The sequence below is a fragment of the Neodiprion pinetum genome, chromosome 1, assembly GCF_021155775.2.
Source record: "Neodiprion pinetum isolate iyNeoPine1 chromosome 1, iyNeoPine1.2, whole genome shotgun sequence".
In the NCBI taxonomy this organism is placed as follows: Eukaryota; Metazoa; Arthropoda; class Insecta; order Hymenoptera; family Diprionidae; genus Neodiprion; species Neodiprion pinetum.
In genome coordinates this window covers 9666337-9682752 of record NC_060232.1, presented here as the reverse complement: position 1 = coordinate 9682752, position 16416 = coordinate 9666337, and the positions used below count along the sequence as shown (strand labels likewise).

Here is a 16416-nt window from a genome sequence, read left to right as displayed (position 1 = left end):
AACGAGAGATCGTTCTGGTCGAATTTAAACCGCTTCTACTCAGTCAGAGCCTGTGTCGTTTTTGTCGTTTTTGGTATCGACTGTACACCCGATCCATCGTCGAGGTTCGTCCATTGTCTCGAACTGTTTTCCCACCCCACGAAAGCCCCCCTCGAGCATTAAACATCTCGGTGACAACGATCCGCGAAGGGGCGAAGTGCCAAGCATCACGATACAGTCGTTACGTGAAAAAAAGAACGCCTGAAATTACAGTTTATCAATACCACTGTTTCCTTTTTCTAATAAACGCTTTGGTGATCTAAATCCCGAATTTCGATGAAACTTTTCAATACCTTCAGATCGACAAATATCGATCTTAGGCAAAGAATTGTCAAGACCAAAGTTGTAAAGACTTGAAATTTCCACAAGTTTAGTTACGACAATTATCGGTCAGAAGTTGAAAACTCCCGAGTTATTTCACAACGACAAATTTCCCTATAAATCCAAGATGGCGGCCGAAGCTACCGCAGAATCTATAAGTCGAAATTCTGGATTCAGGCTACCAGTTCCCCCACCCTACCCCACCTGCGCCGATCGGCCAACAATTAGAAAGATAAAACAGTGGGTACAGAAAAATTTCAATTTCAAATCGCATCCCAACTGTACCGCGATGTTTGGATAGAGGTAAACGGCCGGCTTGCTCCGCCGATAACCCTCGTAGTCGGTCGTATAAACATAGACGAAACGTGTTACGCCGCGACCTTGACATTGGCCTTGATCGTGACACACCGCCGCAGGGCAATGAGCCACGATTTTCGACAACAGTATCTTCCGCGGCTTGCGCAGTCGTCTAGACCTAGACGAGCGCCGATGCGTCTCTCTTCCTCCTTCCCTCGCCCCCCCATGTCGCCGCAATTCCACTCTTCGAGCATTTTCAGCAACGCCGGTTGATCAGCCGATAATAACAATTGCGTACGATTCCGAGTCACGCAGCACGCAGTCGCAAAGTTTCGCATCGCGCGGAAAATGAGTCAGAAGAGATACTCCGTCGGTCAAGGAGAACGTCAGATAAAGTGATACACCGACGGATTGGAGGGGGTCGGAGGGAGGGGGGGGGGGGACCCCACCGAGATTCGTGTAGTATGCGGGTTTGTTATTCTTATCGCGTAACGTCACGTATATAATATCGGAATTCGTAGTAACTACTTCTTTCTTTCTTTCTTTATCTTTATCGCCGCGCGGAAGATCCTCACAGCTGTTTCATAACCTATTACGTACGATGCACATTCGAAGAGCGTGCACGCTCAATGACTTACCACGGCGGCGTTACCAGCTCCTTGGATCGGACGATTCTGGAGTAAAATGTATTCGAAACGTCGAATACGTAAATTTATAGTCATTGATGCAAAATATCGAATTTTAAATTGTTTGTATTACAGAGCGTTGTTGTATATTTTACAATGAAAAGTTCAGTTGCTGTTGCGTATATTTCACGAAGAGTAAGATTTTTATAACCATACGAGATACGGGAAAATCCGGGATGTGCAATTGCGGTGTCTTGTTATGAATGAATTTGTAACGTTTCTCAGTAATTATGAGTATCAAGCCAGGATTAACTGTATAATTTTGTAGAATGAGATGATTAATTACGCGATGGTTAATAGTAGTCGAAGCTTGCGAAGAATTCGATTTGTAGAATCCAATGGTAATTAAATAGAAATCGTTCATAAATCACATATTTTTTGTTTCTTCTACTTGCTTCTAACTATACTTTTCCGGCTTTTCCGGCTCGGAAATTGAAAAGGAAAAAACTCGAACAGTCATATATAACGCTGAGACTCTCAGTGGACTGTTTTTTTTTTTTGCCAAGTCCTAGGCAAACAGAGACAACCTTAGAGTTATCTCTCTCTAAATCTAATCTAATCTAATCTTAAAAAAAAAAAAATTGGTAAATATTCAGTTGCTCTGTGACAAGCTGTATAATATGGGATTTCCTGCGTCGGCTTGTAATTGGTTTTGCTCACATCTGACGGGTCGGACTCAGGTAGTGGTGTCCCCCTCAGGCGAGTGTTCTCAACCCCTAGGTAGAAGTGCGGGTGTGCCGCAAGGTTCCATCTTGGGCCCGGTACTCTTTTCGTTATTCATCAACGACATCGGTTCTGTACTGAAGCATTGTTCGTACCATCTATACGCTGACGACTTCTGCATTTATCTTCATGGTTCTTTCACCGACTTTCCGGATATCATTCGACGCGTTAATGAGGACTTGACTAATGTTGCTAACTGGGCGCGATCCAATTCACTTCTCATTAATACTGCGAAAACCGGTGCAATTTGGTTTGGCTCGGGCAGCTTTATCAAAAGGCTCTCCTCAGTCGTTGCACCTGACATCCTGCTTAGCAACACCGTTGTACACGTCAGCGAGACGCTGAAGATTTTGGGTGTTACACCTTGACTCTGCGTTAACTTTTCAAGCTGAATGCGGCGTAATTAGAAGAAAGTGTACGGCTGCTCTTTATCGTCTTCGTCGATGCGGGCATTCCCTGAAACTTTCATGTAAACTTACTCTGGTTAGAGCACTCATAATGCCCTACTTTGATTATTGTGCAGGACTATATGTTTCGATCTCAGGTGAGCTTGCAACGAAGCTTGGTAGAAGCATGAATGCCGCTGTACGGTTTGTGACGGGTGTCCATAAAAGCAGCCACATTTCTCCCGCATACATACAGCTGAACCTTTTACCATACGCTTATAGGATTGAGTACCTAGCTATGTCCTTCCTGGCATCCGTCTTGCGTACTGGCCAACCTTCGTATCTCGCAAATAGATGCAGGTTTAGGGCCCCGGATCGTTCTGGAACGAAGCGCGCGACGCATCTTGATCTTGTAATTTCTAAGGCAAGTCTGAATTATTTGCGTGATTCGCTTTTTGTCTCGTGCGCCGAAAAGTGGAACAAACTCCCGATCTGCGTTAGGAACATGTACGAACGCCCTTGCTTTAAACAGCATCTGTTTGCCCATTTGTTTAGTAAATTTAAATGTGATGAAGGGTTGTAAGTAACACCATTGGTGTGTAGCCTAGGCTAGTTATTAGTCACTAATTTTGTTTGCGCCCTTCTTTGTTATTTTTTCTCTTTTTTTATTATACTAATACTTGCTTTGTTTTCTTTTTGTATACTTCATTAGTCTGAATACTAATAAGATTGTTATAATATTAAGCTTTGTATAATGCGATATAATGCGAGTAGATTTTATCTACTACCATATGTAAATAATCACCTTGATATGTATATTTTGCATAATGCTTAGGCTATACGGGAACTCTAGTTATTGACTTCTGGATCCCTAGTCTCTGATAAATCTAATCTAATCTAATCTCTCTCTCTCTCCCAAATTTCGCACGGAAAAAAATGAATTCGACCAAGCAGCAGTTGTCGATGAATATATAATTTGCATTGCTCGAAAATGGAGTAAGTAAGAAAATAAGAAAGAAAAAGAAAGTACAATTCAAAAATTTGAGAAAAATTTTGAATACTGCATACAAAAAAAAAAAAAAAAGATAAAGTCCGTGTTCTTATGCCAATTCTATCAATTGCAACAAAGGACCAGTTTCGAACCCGATCCGATGCAGGCAAACCGATTTTTCTAAAAATTTCCACTACAACAGTGACTCCGTTAAGTAATCAAAGCACTGAAGCAATCGAAATTGCTATTTCATTTTTCGAATATATATATAATAGCAAATAGACCCCTCTGTAACGAGACATGACCAAGGTCACCCAAATCGATCTCCACAAACAGAGGAAATAACATCCTAAATGTAACCAGAATAAGAGAACAGCTTTCTTCGGCTATACCTACACACACACACAGACGCACATATATATATATATATATATTTATATATATATATATATATACTGTGCACGTGATCCGTTACTTTTTATTCGCAATAAGTAACCCGTTACAGCGCAAGGCGCACGCACGAAAGATGAGGGAGGGGGGGAAGGTAGAGCGAAGCTGGTGAGCGTCAGCTGAGCGGCGAGGGCCAATGGGGAGGGCCGCACGTCATGCTACGAATCGCGCCACCTGCCACTCGCGAATCCCTGTTTTGTAACCGGAAAACGGCGTTCATTTATTTTACCCCTACCGCCATCGGACGGATGGGTGACATTTTACCAGGGAACCCTGGACGCGGTCTGTCTTACGACCGCGCAACACTTCCTACGCAACATTGACCGGTAATCTATACGTTACTCGTATCGTGTATTATATTTTGTTACATTGATACGTATACATGGGTATTATATATATATATATATATATACGTGTCGTATCGCACGTGGAAAGAATGGAAAAGATAAGCAGCTCGTTTTTTCCTTCAAGTTTAAACGTTTCTTCCTTTTTCGTGGAGAGTATAGTCTATTCGTTCTACTTCAATCAGTTGCGTTAGTTATGTGGAACGCGTGCATTTTTTTGGAAAAAATTTCGGATGTACGTGTTACATGGAATATTAGGATATTGCGAAAAAAAAATGTCGCTGAAGTATAGGTCCCATTCCATATCGAATCGCCGGTAATCTATAACTCTGACCAGTCTACGTTTCACTGTATTTTTTTAATAATAATCCTCAACCTAAGGAGTATAGAAAAATTTTGAATAACTTTTTTTTTGTCCTGAGTTTAATAATTTCAACATATGTTTAACGGTTAGTGAAGTGACCGTTGTTTCTTTTTGATGCCAAAAAATAAATTGGCTACAAAATAAAATTTTATAACTAGTATTGCAGTTAATCTCAAGATATGAAGAGTATAATAAATATACGTCTTATTGTTACTTTATCTCAATTATATAGACTCTAGCTCAGCCAATCCCGGGACTCGCTTACGGTTTAAACTACCACGAAACCGAATGCATTTCCACATCAGCATCCCGCTGGAATTCAGTAGCGAATAAATGACCCCCTATGTATTTTCTGTCGTTTCCGCTGTATCTCCGATCCGCTACTTTATCGTAAAAGGTTGACGAACGATAAGCTTGAAAATTTAGGACACCAATTGCAAGTAAAACGTGTGTAATAACACACATGTATGTAAGACGTTCTACCTACCGGGAGAATCTCTTGAAACTTGAAAATCAACCGCGCATGCGCCAAATAATTCAGTCTCATTGGTCGGCGAAATCTTCCCGCATCGATATTCTTGTCCGCAATGCAGGCGGGCCAACTTGCACAAAATGTGTATGTTTGAGTTTTCCAAGTGCATAAGCATTAAATTCCGAACGTTCTTTGAAGAATCAACTCTCCGACCCAATAACAAATGCTTCCCAAACCTTTCCGAGTCACTACCTCAATTATTTAAGATTCTAACCTCGAAAATTCGTATCAATTACATCGCCGCCAGATACAGTTTAACAGATGAAACTCGGGATGGCCAGCCTGCACGAACAGCCGATAAAACTCGCGCATGCGCCGTTGATTTTCAAGTTTCAAGAGATTATCTTAGTATATGTTGAATGACATCGATGTATATAGCTACACTCAGGGCTACAGCTCTTAGCTAAATGTCGAATGAGTAAAATATTTTCTTAACGATTCTTATCTTGCTATTAATTCACTGGCGCATAGGGCACAGAACTTTCTTAATTACCTACTTTTCGTGTGGATGTATCGAACATTACATAATACATGCATGTACACCAATGTGAACTTGACCAACGTCCGTGACATTCAACCAATTCGATTGCTCAAATCATTTTCAATTATATTCTTCGTGGAAAAAATCTGAACAATTCGTATTTTTACAGATTTTTATCCCAAACAGTTTACGTCATTCCGATCTTTCGATACCTACTTCAGGTTTGCACTAATCAACGTAGATATAGAATTTCTTTTTGATAATAAATTACCCCCTTCATATACTATTACTTTTTGTTACCTAAGAATAATTTCTATTTTTCGTACCTCAAAACCTTATAATAGTATCAATATTTTCGGTCACATTTTTAATCAAATTTCAAGTCGTTCAATTCTTGTACTATCTAGATTAGGTGAATCTTTACAAGCGAGAATTTCTCACCATGTGATTGGTTACCGTTTTTTATTATCGATGAAACGTAGGATTGGACATTATCCTCATAAAATAGAACTTAAGTAGATAAAGATGAGTGCTACGCGTGACAATGAACAATACACATGCACATGTGAGCACCCCAGAATATAACGAACTTGTCCGTCAATCCGAAAGTGAGTTTTCTACGATGTCGTTAACTGAGCGTCGCGATGATCGGCGCCTTGGGCGTCAAGGTCAACTAAGGTCGCCTCGAGAGCTTAACCACCCAAGTCCAGCGGTCTCATCGATTTAAATTCTACAGTAAATATCCGCAAAAAAACGCGATAGGATGATATAAGAGAAGGCAACACGTTTGAAAAATCCGCAAAAGTAAAGTTAATAACGTCAAACGTAACGAAACTTTGATATTAAAAAATCGTTATTTTGCAATTTGAGGATTATTTCAAGGAGTTAAGTTGTCGGGATGTTCAGTATATTTAAAACGAACACGCGTCCGCAGTAAGTAAACGAAATTTTCTACTTCATTGATACTCCAATGAAACTTGTTCGTTTTCTTCAACTTTTTTTCATACTTCTCAACAACCGTAAGTTAACAAAGTTCTTACACGCAAAATCCAGTCAATTTTCTCGTTGATAAAAATGATGTCTGTGCAGATAAAAACTAGTATAAAAAGCAAGGGAAAGTTGACTCAAATTTGGAACCGCTTGGTGACTCTGCAGTCAGTATCTTGTTTCGATGCGAAACTTGAGTTGTTAATCGGACCGATTTCGAACAACGTCTTAAAACAGATATAAAAGAAACTAAATACTAAGCGTGATTAAACCTATTTTTACTATTTTATATTGTGTAAAAACACGCTGTAAACGGAAAATACACTTATGCTCACGCCGAATGTTGAAGTCATGACAGCAACGAAAACAGCAAAGAGAATGTACTACGAATTGCAATTTTTCAAATATTTAGCATAATTGCATTTTATTTAGACACTTTTGCAGACAATAGTAGATATATTGTGTGACGAAGGGGTAAACTCGGTCTATTCGGCAATATGAGTCGTAGGTGAGTCGAAGACGAATATTGCAAATACGCAAGGCGAAAAGACCGTTGCCTCCTTGTTGCACACGATTTTTCATATAACAAGAGTCTGTTAAGCGTTTTTTCACGATACCCGAAGTTGAGGTTAGGGTCGCGTAATGTCAGATTTGTTCGCGACAGCGCATGCGCGCAGTACAGAAAAGTCCACTTTCATCTCCTACAACTTGAAAGTGGTATTTTCAGTGTTCCGCGCATTCGCAGACTCGCTCTACCGTGACAGAAACGGATACTTTGCGTACGGAAAACACACGTGAAAAAATATTATTAATATATTTCATTCATAACACCACAGCCGCCTAGCGGTGGATACAATTTGACAAAAATTGTGTCTGTGAATTAAAGAATACCGTGCAATCTTTTCGCAAATTTTTTTTTTTCAAAACAAAAAAAAGTTTGCGTTTACTTTTGGAATTTAAAAGTTAAAGAAGACCGTATGCGTGAGATAGAGGCATATGCATTAGGCACCTCCAACCTAGTCCAACGACCTTGTTGATTCTGTTACAAGGCGTTCGCAAGCATATATGCGCGTAATGGACCTGCACATAATACATTATGCACAGCTCGTACCTTTAATTTCCGAAGGTTAATTAACCCCTGACTGCCTATTGTCTGCCGGGATTATATAGAGGTATAAATAGCGGCGGCATTGCACAAAGTATGTAAACGATCCTAGAAGACATTAGTGACGGACCTCGGTTCCGCGCGTTATATGCATGCACGGCCTCATTTTTTATTTTTTTTTTTTTTTTTTTACTCCACCACAATACACGGCCAACTAAGCCACTAAACGACTAGCGATTTCGGTGACTCGTTACTGTCGTTCATACCTCTGGCGGTATAAACACGTCAAACATGTTTTGGTAACTCCGATTAGTACGAAGTGCACGTAGTACCTTGAACCCGTATGACTATCAGCGTTTTATAGACAGAAATCGTTGCGAAATGTGCGCAATGTGCCGTATCTTGGACGAATCTTGGGCAACTCGTAATTTTCAAAATTATGCGTGTTCACGGGATTTTCACTTAATTAGGTGCCAGTTGAGTGCCGCCGATGTAATTATGTGTCAGGCTTAGAAATAAGAACAAAACAATACTTTCAAACATGCACAGATGCCGAAATTTTTTTCAGTTATTGTCATTCATTCGCAATTTCATTAGGAAACGTAACCATCGTCTTAAACTATAGATTTTTATAATTGTTTGCGAAATAATGGCACCTCTAAAATCACGTGGGGTATTCGAAAATAACTTTTTTTCTTTGAATTGGATAATTAGACGAAGGATGTTTAGAATATATATGAAATGTTTTGTTATGAAATTATTGTATACATTTGAATAAAACATTCCAGTCAGTGTTCAGTAAACATCAAGCAACAAGACTTTTCGTGTGGAAATTTTTTCAAAATCTAACTTGACCAAATCGATGTTTTCCCAATATTATAAGACGATCTGTCGGTGTCAGGATTGTATAATTATTTACTCACGAAAATTGATGTGACCCATCTTTCCTATAAACTTCTTAACCAAACTCACAGTTTTCGCACAATTTTTCCGAATCACATGTCTTGACTGTTTACCAGACTTATAATGACCTATTCGTTACCAAAATTTCAGAGAAAAGAAGTATTTTACCAGCTAGTATATCTATAGCATAATTTATACATACTTATTCCAAAACATTCAAAGACATGACGAGAAAACAAACAAAAAAATCTTTGCTCCGCAGTAAATCTATATGCGAACGACCAATTTTTTAAAAACTTTGTGCATGGGTGAAAATAAAAACGGAAGACGACAACGGAGATAATTAAAACGCAGCATGCAATACTTATAATTTCACATATTCTGTTATTATTTTTATATACATATATAAATTCAAACGTGCAGCGTGCGGTAACGATTACTAAAAGCTTTCGAGTCATTTCCAGGTCGCGATTGATTGCGATGCATGAATACAGTATTCGAAATAGACGAAGAATAACAAGTGGCAAAAAAAAAAAATTATGAAAAATGGTAAAATCATAAATAAATTGGAATAAATCGGTTTAAGACTTGATCCGATCACATGCAGTTGAGGAGGCACTTATACCCTGCATACATGACTGGCATTATACTCTGATTCCAATACAAATAATTACCACCTGTCACCGCATCGTAATCTCAGCATTAAATAATCAAACTTTTGTTAAAACTCGCTCTCCACACCGTGCGAAATACCGTCATTCACTGGTGCCTATAAAAATATGCAAAATTTTAATGAAGCAGGAGTTGTCACAAGATTCCCAGCAGAAAATAAGCCCGCGCTTTTTTGAATTTCGCGCACAGCGGTTCTCACGTGCTACGGAGATTTCGGGTCGTGGGGTGGTTGAATTACGTCCAAATAAGTTTTTAAGGGGCGAGCAAACGGTGGAACTTCACGTTTCTCATTATTCTTATCAAAATGACCTGAATCCGGTAACAATTGATTGTTTAAAGAATCGACATCGAGCACTTTATTACTGATTGTGAGCGTGGGCTTATTTTCTGCTTGGAGTCTGCTGCTAACTTTTGCTTCATCAAATTTTGGGTCTTTCAAGATTAACTTTCTAGTCATTTTTGATGAGTGCAAAAGTAATGAATTGACAAAGTGAGAAATTCGGTTGAAAAAAAAAAAAAAAACCGAGAAAAAAGTGGCCGAAAGAAAATATTTATCGGTATTTTAACACGGGCCGCAAAATCTCTACGCCGATGTTTATTTTGCCTCTGATAACCTTTTCTTGCCCCTATATTTCGTTGCTGAGTGAATTCCTTTTCTTAAATTCGATTTCAGATTTGATCAAAACCGATTCGATTTGAGTTCGCTCAAACGATTGTGCAAAATTTTCACCAATCCGTGCAAATTTCGTATAAATTTTCTCTTTCGGAATGAAATTCGTGTAAATTTTTTTGTAAGAAGTACAAAATGATTAAAAAATAACTAGATCACGACATAAACTTTTCAAGAACATGAAAAAAAAAAAAAAACAAGTCCAAAAATTCTTGTTCGCAAAAATAGCCACAAGTTACAATAACACTGTACGTAAGCGTGTTATTGAAATGAAAAATAGCAACTACCGTATAAAGAAAACATCGGAAGCAGGGTGGTGTGCTTCATAATTCCCATATTGAAATATTTATATGGAGACTGCACTTACTTTGATCATAGTAATCGCGTTTAACTGCACAGCACGAGACCCGTCCACGTGCTCTGCGCTCTATTACGTCACTGACTGAGGCACCTTGGTAGGTAATTCAAGTGGTCATGCAAGCGTGTCGCGAGATTCAAGACCGGGGGTTAAGCACCTCTCGCCAAGAATAAAAAACGAAAACTAAACCTACCAGTCACGAAGAACGAATTCTGCATTTGACAAAGCTTCCAATGCCTCTATAATCTAATAACAAAAGTCAGCCTTTCGTCCCTTCAAGTCACACATTTTTTCCACTCAGTATTTTGGCATGAATTTTGTTACTCGGGGGTTTTCAGAGTCGCTGATCACCAGTCTGAAGTTGGAATTTGATAATATCTAAATCAAAGATGGCGTGTCCAATTTGGAGGATGGAAAATTAAAAAAAAAATTTTGAAAATCCGATGCTTCCGGCCGAATTTTGTTACTCGGAGGTTTTTTAGGTTATACGAAGTAACAAAGATCACTTGAAGATGTGAATAAACTGTGATAGGGTTGGGAAATGGAAATTTTTGAAATCTAGTCATCCGATATGGAGTGAAAAAAAGGAGTCAAACGTTTAGCACAAGCTTTTGGTTTAACGATGGGAGAAAAAAATTTGAAAATCGGTTTCTGGAAACTTGGAAGGAACTTAAAAATTAAAAATTTGATTAATGTGAAGATGACGAATGTAAATTGTCAGCAGTCTGTAGGTAAATGAATCTTCAAATTCTCGTATGTTTTCAAAAATATAATAAACACAGTTGACGATGAGGTTGAAGTCGGTAACGTTACTGTAACGATGCAGGTTTCGGAAAAATCGTTACTTCGTAGCTTTAGGATTGTCTGAAATTTACATCAGCCATGATAAACGAAATATACTTATATTTTGAAAATCCAACTCCTAGAAAGTGGTTCTAAAATTCTTCAACTATGATTTTTCTTCCCGATGTTACGCTACGCTAACGTTACTAACTTCAGGCTCTTAGTTTACGAACGTTTTGTATACATATAATAATAATAATAATAATAATAATAATAATAATAATAATAATAATAATAATAATAATAATAATAATAATAATAATAATAATAATAATAATAATAATAATAATATACACGCATAACATGATCTCCGGAAATGTTAGGAGAGAGTAAGTCGGATAATATACGTGCCTATAATCACCAAATGTACAAGATCTTGAATTACACGGGGAAAATACGTAACAGGTTTTCCCCTCAGTAGAGTGTAATAATACAACTCATTTGCAACGGAGACGATAATTTGGGAATTAGTTGACGGAAGCTGTAAAGTTGCTTCGCGTTACCACACACAACGTTGCATAACCGCGACAAGGTAAGAAGTTGTTGCAAACAAGCAAGATTTCGCGAACTGCGGGTAATGGCCCTGAATAAAATAGAACGGATCCCGTAGCAGCCGTATTTGAAAGGATGAGAAAATAGCCAGTAGTCGGAGATGTTATTTAACCGTTGGAGCCTTTTCTTCCCCGTCGTGGTAAAAAATCGAGAAAAACCTGAATGATTTTTTGAAGTTTCGTCAAAATGAAACTAAAATAATATATAAATATATATACATACATATTATGATTTTTAGTTTCATTTTGACGAAACTTCAAAAAATCATTCAGGTTTTTCTATAATATATATAATATATATATATATACTAGGGTGGCCGTTAAAAAAAAGTTAATGCTTCAAGTTGAAAAATTTTAAGTTGGCCTTAAAAAATGAATATCCTCAAAGTTTCCATACAACGATTTTCATGAAAAATATATCGTTGCGAGCTTCAACCTTGTGTAAAAACATACTTTTGATACAGGCGTTGTGTCACGATTTCGTGCAATTTCACTCATCTCTAAGAGTCAAGGCCCTTATAGTGAAACGCTGCAGAAATAATCGTTAGAGATCGTTATTCGTTGTTGCCTCACGCTTCTGGAATTTAACATATATTATACCGCTGACCCGAAATTGGAGGATTTGTTGTTAATTTAAGTTCAGTTCAAAATAGCAAAAAAAAGAATATTAAATTTTCGGGAATCGCCAAAAAAAATTTCAACTTTTTCAAACGGCGAAATACTCAATCACTTTCTTTCGAAACGAAGCGCAAAGAAGTAATGCAACTTTATTCAGGGATTAATGCCATGTCTCAGAAAATAATTGCCAAGCATTTCACTTTCTGAAAATTTTGAAAAATTATATGATTCTTTTTACGTTTTTGAATTTCGTCTTCAATCCCACTATCAGCCGGTTAGATCTAATCAAAATGCGTATCCCCCGTCTAAAATCACGAAGTACTCGAGTAATCTCAACAGTTTATTTCGCAATTCACAAGTCAACCCATACCAGCATTATCTTTTCCCCCACGAAACCCTCCACGTTTTGTGTCAAGCATTTTTTTGTATCGCTCATAATTTTCGAGCTATTCCCCTGGGGCTATTAAAAAGTCCACCCCATAGACACACTAAATTTTATTGACATGCATTTTTTAGCATTCGCTAATATCTCCTGTGTTGGCATTTTTACCTTCCGAGACTGACAACAAATGAAATTATACGGAGATTTTAATTAACGACTACTTTGACAACCTCCAATAATTAACAGGAAATTATTTTTTCAGATTTGGTATTTAATTTTTCAATTTCTACACGCTTCTCAGCATCTTCCGAATTTCTCGGAAAGACTCTTTGGTCAATAAATTCTCACTGTCATTTACAGGAAACATTTATTACCATTTTTCTTTTAATTGACGCCTGCTGCAAGACCAAAGATTTTACCGTCTTCTCTGTTATTTCGTACAGCTTATAATCTGATTGCGAGTCGACGTTCATCCGACCAATTATTAGTGATTGTTTTCTGTGTGTTCGAAGTTGTGTTATCCTAGCATTCTAAACGACGGCAATTATTAAATCACCGTATCAGTATAATTACGATAATTACACGAGTTAACTGAAGCACTGAGGAATAGTGATATTTACCTTAGATATTTATTTAGGTTGGAATGAATTTTTTTTTAAACAGAAGATTGTGGATACAATGTCAAAATTTTGATTTTTCTCTCGCAATTTCCCAAACGGTTACGAGTTCATTTCCAATACAGCACGCATTCTCGCTCGTGTTTTCATTACAGACGTTTATTATTCCACCTTTATCGTTGCAATTCAAACCGAAACTAACGCATTCAAATAATTAGTTATACTTGAGAATACAAGTTACATATCAGCCCGAATACTTATATGTAGCTAAATATGTGGAGGAATGAATGTCCTTTCTAAAAGAAAAAGTAAACCAACAATTTTCCTTTTCTACTCTTATCTTTTATTTTTAGCTTTATAACTGCATGATAGTCGCTTAATTTTATACTTTCGCATCAGGCAAGAATATTTTTGTTCACACATAATTATTATCCGTATCGTGCGTAAAAATATTATACGGAAGGTTCATTTGATAAAGAAGGTAATTACTGACATTACCATAGCATAATATAAGTTGCGCAAGTAATTTGTATCATCGAAAATAATAATGAAAGTAAGCCGGCGATAAAATGACAATAAGAAAAATAAAAAAGAAACGGACGTTTTCTACATAGCACAAGAGTGACTGTAAATTGAAGAGGAGAAATTCGACGATTTTGAATTTGCATTCTACCTCATCTTGATAAAAGAAGAAAAGAAAGGCTAGAAGTAAATATGCACACACGAAAATGAAGATCGTGAACAAGGAAAAAAAAAAATGTAGAACATTGAAAAAAAAAAAAGACTTCTACATAAGGCGAGAGTATAAAATCCAGCTTAGAGTTGTACGATACTTCTGAAAGATGTGAAAGTATTTAGCTAATCTCGAAATAGATTTTTATCAGTATGTTCAATTGCGGGCCTCAGAAACAACTCGATAGATATGAAACGAGAGAAGTTTTATTTTGCTGATATTGCTGGAATGACATTTATTTACAGAAATCGATGACCGAATAAAATTATTCCTCCGCCCTCATCAATTTTCGAATAGATTCACAATTTAAAAGATATTTTTTCATGTAACTTATGCAAAAAATTTCGCCGATGTAATATCGATTTATACATCGAGTCAACAGCGAAGTAGTGAAAAAATAGATCTTGACACGATAACGCCAAATTTTCGAATCAAGACCCTTGCGGTCTTCGGCATTTGTTTAATAAATTTTTTATTATTCCCAGCAATTATTCCCTTCACCTCTATACATAATCAAACTTTTCGCGGGTTTGGTTAGACAGCACGATGTACTCCTTTCAATACCATGAACTTTACTCAAATTTGTACTTCACCATAATTTAAGTGTAATTATGATTTTTTCAAGGAAAACCAATTTCTGCAGTGTATTGAATTTTCGAATTCAACAAACATTGTACCGCAATTCGTAACTTTCGGCGGAACAGCTTCGTTGACAATTCAAAATTAGCGATATTGGATACGCAAAACAAGCGTTTGCAGTCGTAAAAATTCACTTGTAAAGTTGTTTGCGAATTTTTATACGAAATTCCAGAATTACAATGATGCGAATATCTGTAAACGCATATCAAACGTACACATTATCACAACGTATATCGAACAATGCCAATTTTCGAACATTTGCAGTCCGTTAAACCGAAAGTATGTACGAATATCAAGAAAAAATATCTGTCGATTAATTCGACAACGTATATAAAGTAGTACAAAAGAGGTATAGATGAATTTCACGATACGCTTGCGTCTCTGCTCTATAAATCAACTTCAAAGCTGCAGATATTTCGTAAGAAGCACACATTCGTTCGCAAATTTCATAACCATCGATTGGCCTTGTATTACAAGATATTTTCTAATCCTTACATCAAATTTATACATGGACGTAACGTACCGATCTCACCCGATGTAAACTATCAATTTTTCTTCAAATTTCTTGTCTATTTTTCAATGACCGAATAATCAACTATTACAATATAATAATTTCACTTGCGACAAAACGTTTATCCATCGTATTCATCGTACACCGAGTTCGTCATTCGCATTTATTTTCAAATCAACGGAACGATTTCTCGGTAATGAAAAATACAGAGTATTAACCCCCAGGATTGTAATTTTTTCCCACAACGGTTTATCCGTCAGTCGAAAATTGTTAAAAACTTCAATCAGCGTAGCGTGTTCAAATAGAACCAACGCATGATGTACGAAAATCAAGCTTAGTCCAAAATCCGCGTTTACGAATCAACGAATATCAACGTTCTAAGAAACAGTAAAACAATGTAAATTCGGTCACGTTGAAAAGATTTTCCGATATCTTCGATGCTAGACAAAAATACAACAACGAGCCAGGCGGCGATAAAAATCTAGACGCGTGACAAAGAAAAAAAAAAAAAAAAAAAAAAAAAAAATAACCTCTACTTTCAAAACAACAATATGATCAAAATGTAGATAGACATTTTACAGACCTGTAAGGTAGAATTTCAAACTGGTAATCCACTTATTGCCGATGAGTAAGTCATAGGCGATTTCAACGAGGACTACACTCTCTTACGGACCTTACAACAAAACAACCAGTACCACGCCAGCTCCTGATTTCCACTGACAGCGCGAACTCGACAGCCGGCAGACTGACGGGTCCGTGACCACGCGGCCCGGTTATATCGAGTAGAGATCCGCGAGTTCGCGAACGACGCCACATCGCGGATTTGCCACCAAACTCTCGCCGGCGAGCCTCGGTGCTCGGATGATAATCTGTGTCGCCGGATGATCCGTGCGACTCGCCCCCCTCCCCTAACCCCCGCCCAGGCGCTCGTGGGTTCCACCCAAGAAACCCCTAAAAATTCCCCAAATAATCCCCGAGGGTGCGTTCGGAAATTAGCTGACGGCGGTAAAAACTCCCTAGGACAGAGGCAGATCTAATCAAGAACTCGGCAGCGCGAAAGAGATAAAGGATCGCGGTTAAAGCACCGTGGGGTTAATATCGGAACGAAAAAAATTTGCAAAAGGCGCTCTATTGTCATTATTGTTGTTTTATTTATATCTATTATTATTTTTATTATTATTACATACAGTTTCAAATCGTAATTGTCATACCA

General features: G+C 37.5%; 1 protein-coding gene across 1 annotated transcript in view; it reads right to left on the bottom strand.

The window, feature by feature from the left end:
• LOC124210666 (acyl-CoA Delta-9 desaturase-like) overlaps positions 1-15960 on the bottom strand; it is a 37521-nt gene extending 21561 nt beyond the window's left edge. The window contains exon 1 of the mRNA XM_046608865.2: positions 15787-15960. The gene's annotated coding sequence lies outside the window, so the exon portion shown is untranslated. The remainder of the gene's footprint in view (positions 1-15786) is intronic.
• Between the last annotated feature and the right edge of the window lie 456 nt (positions 15961-16416).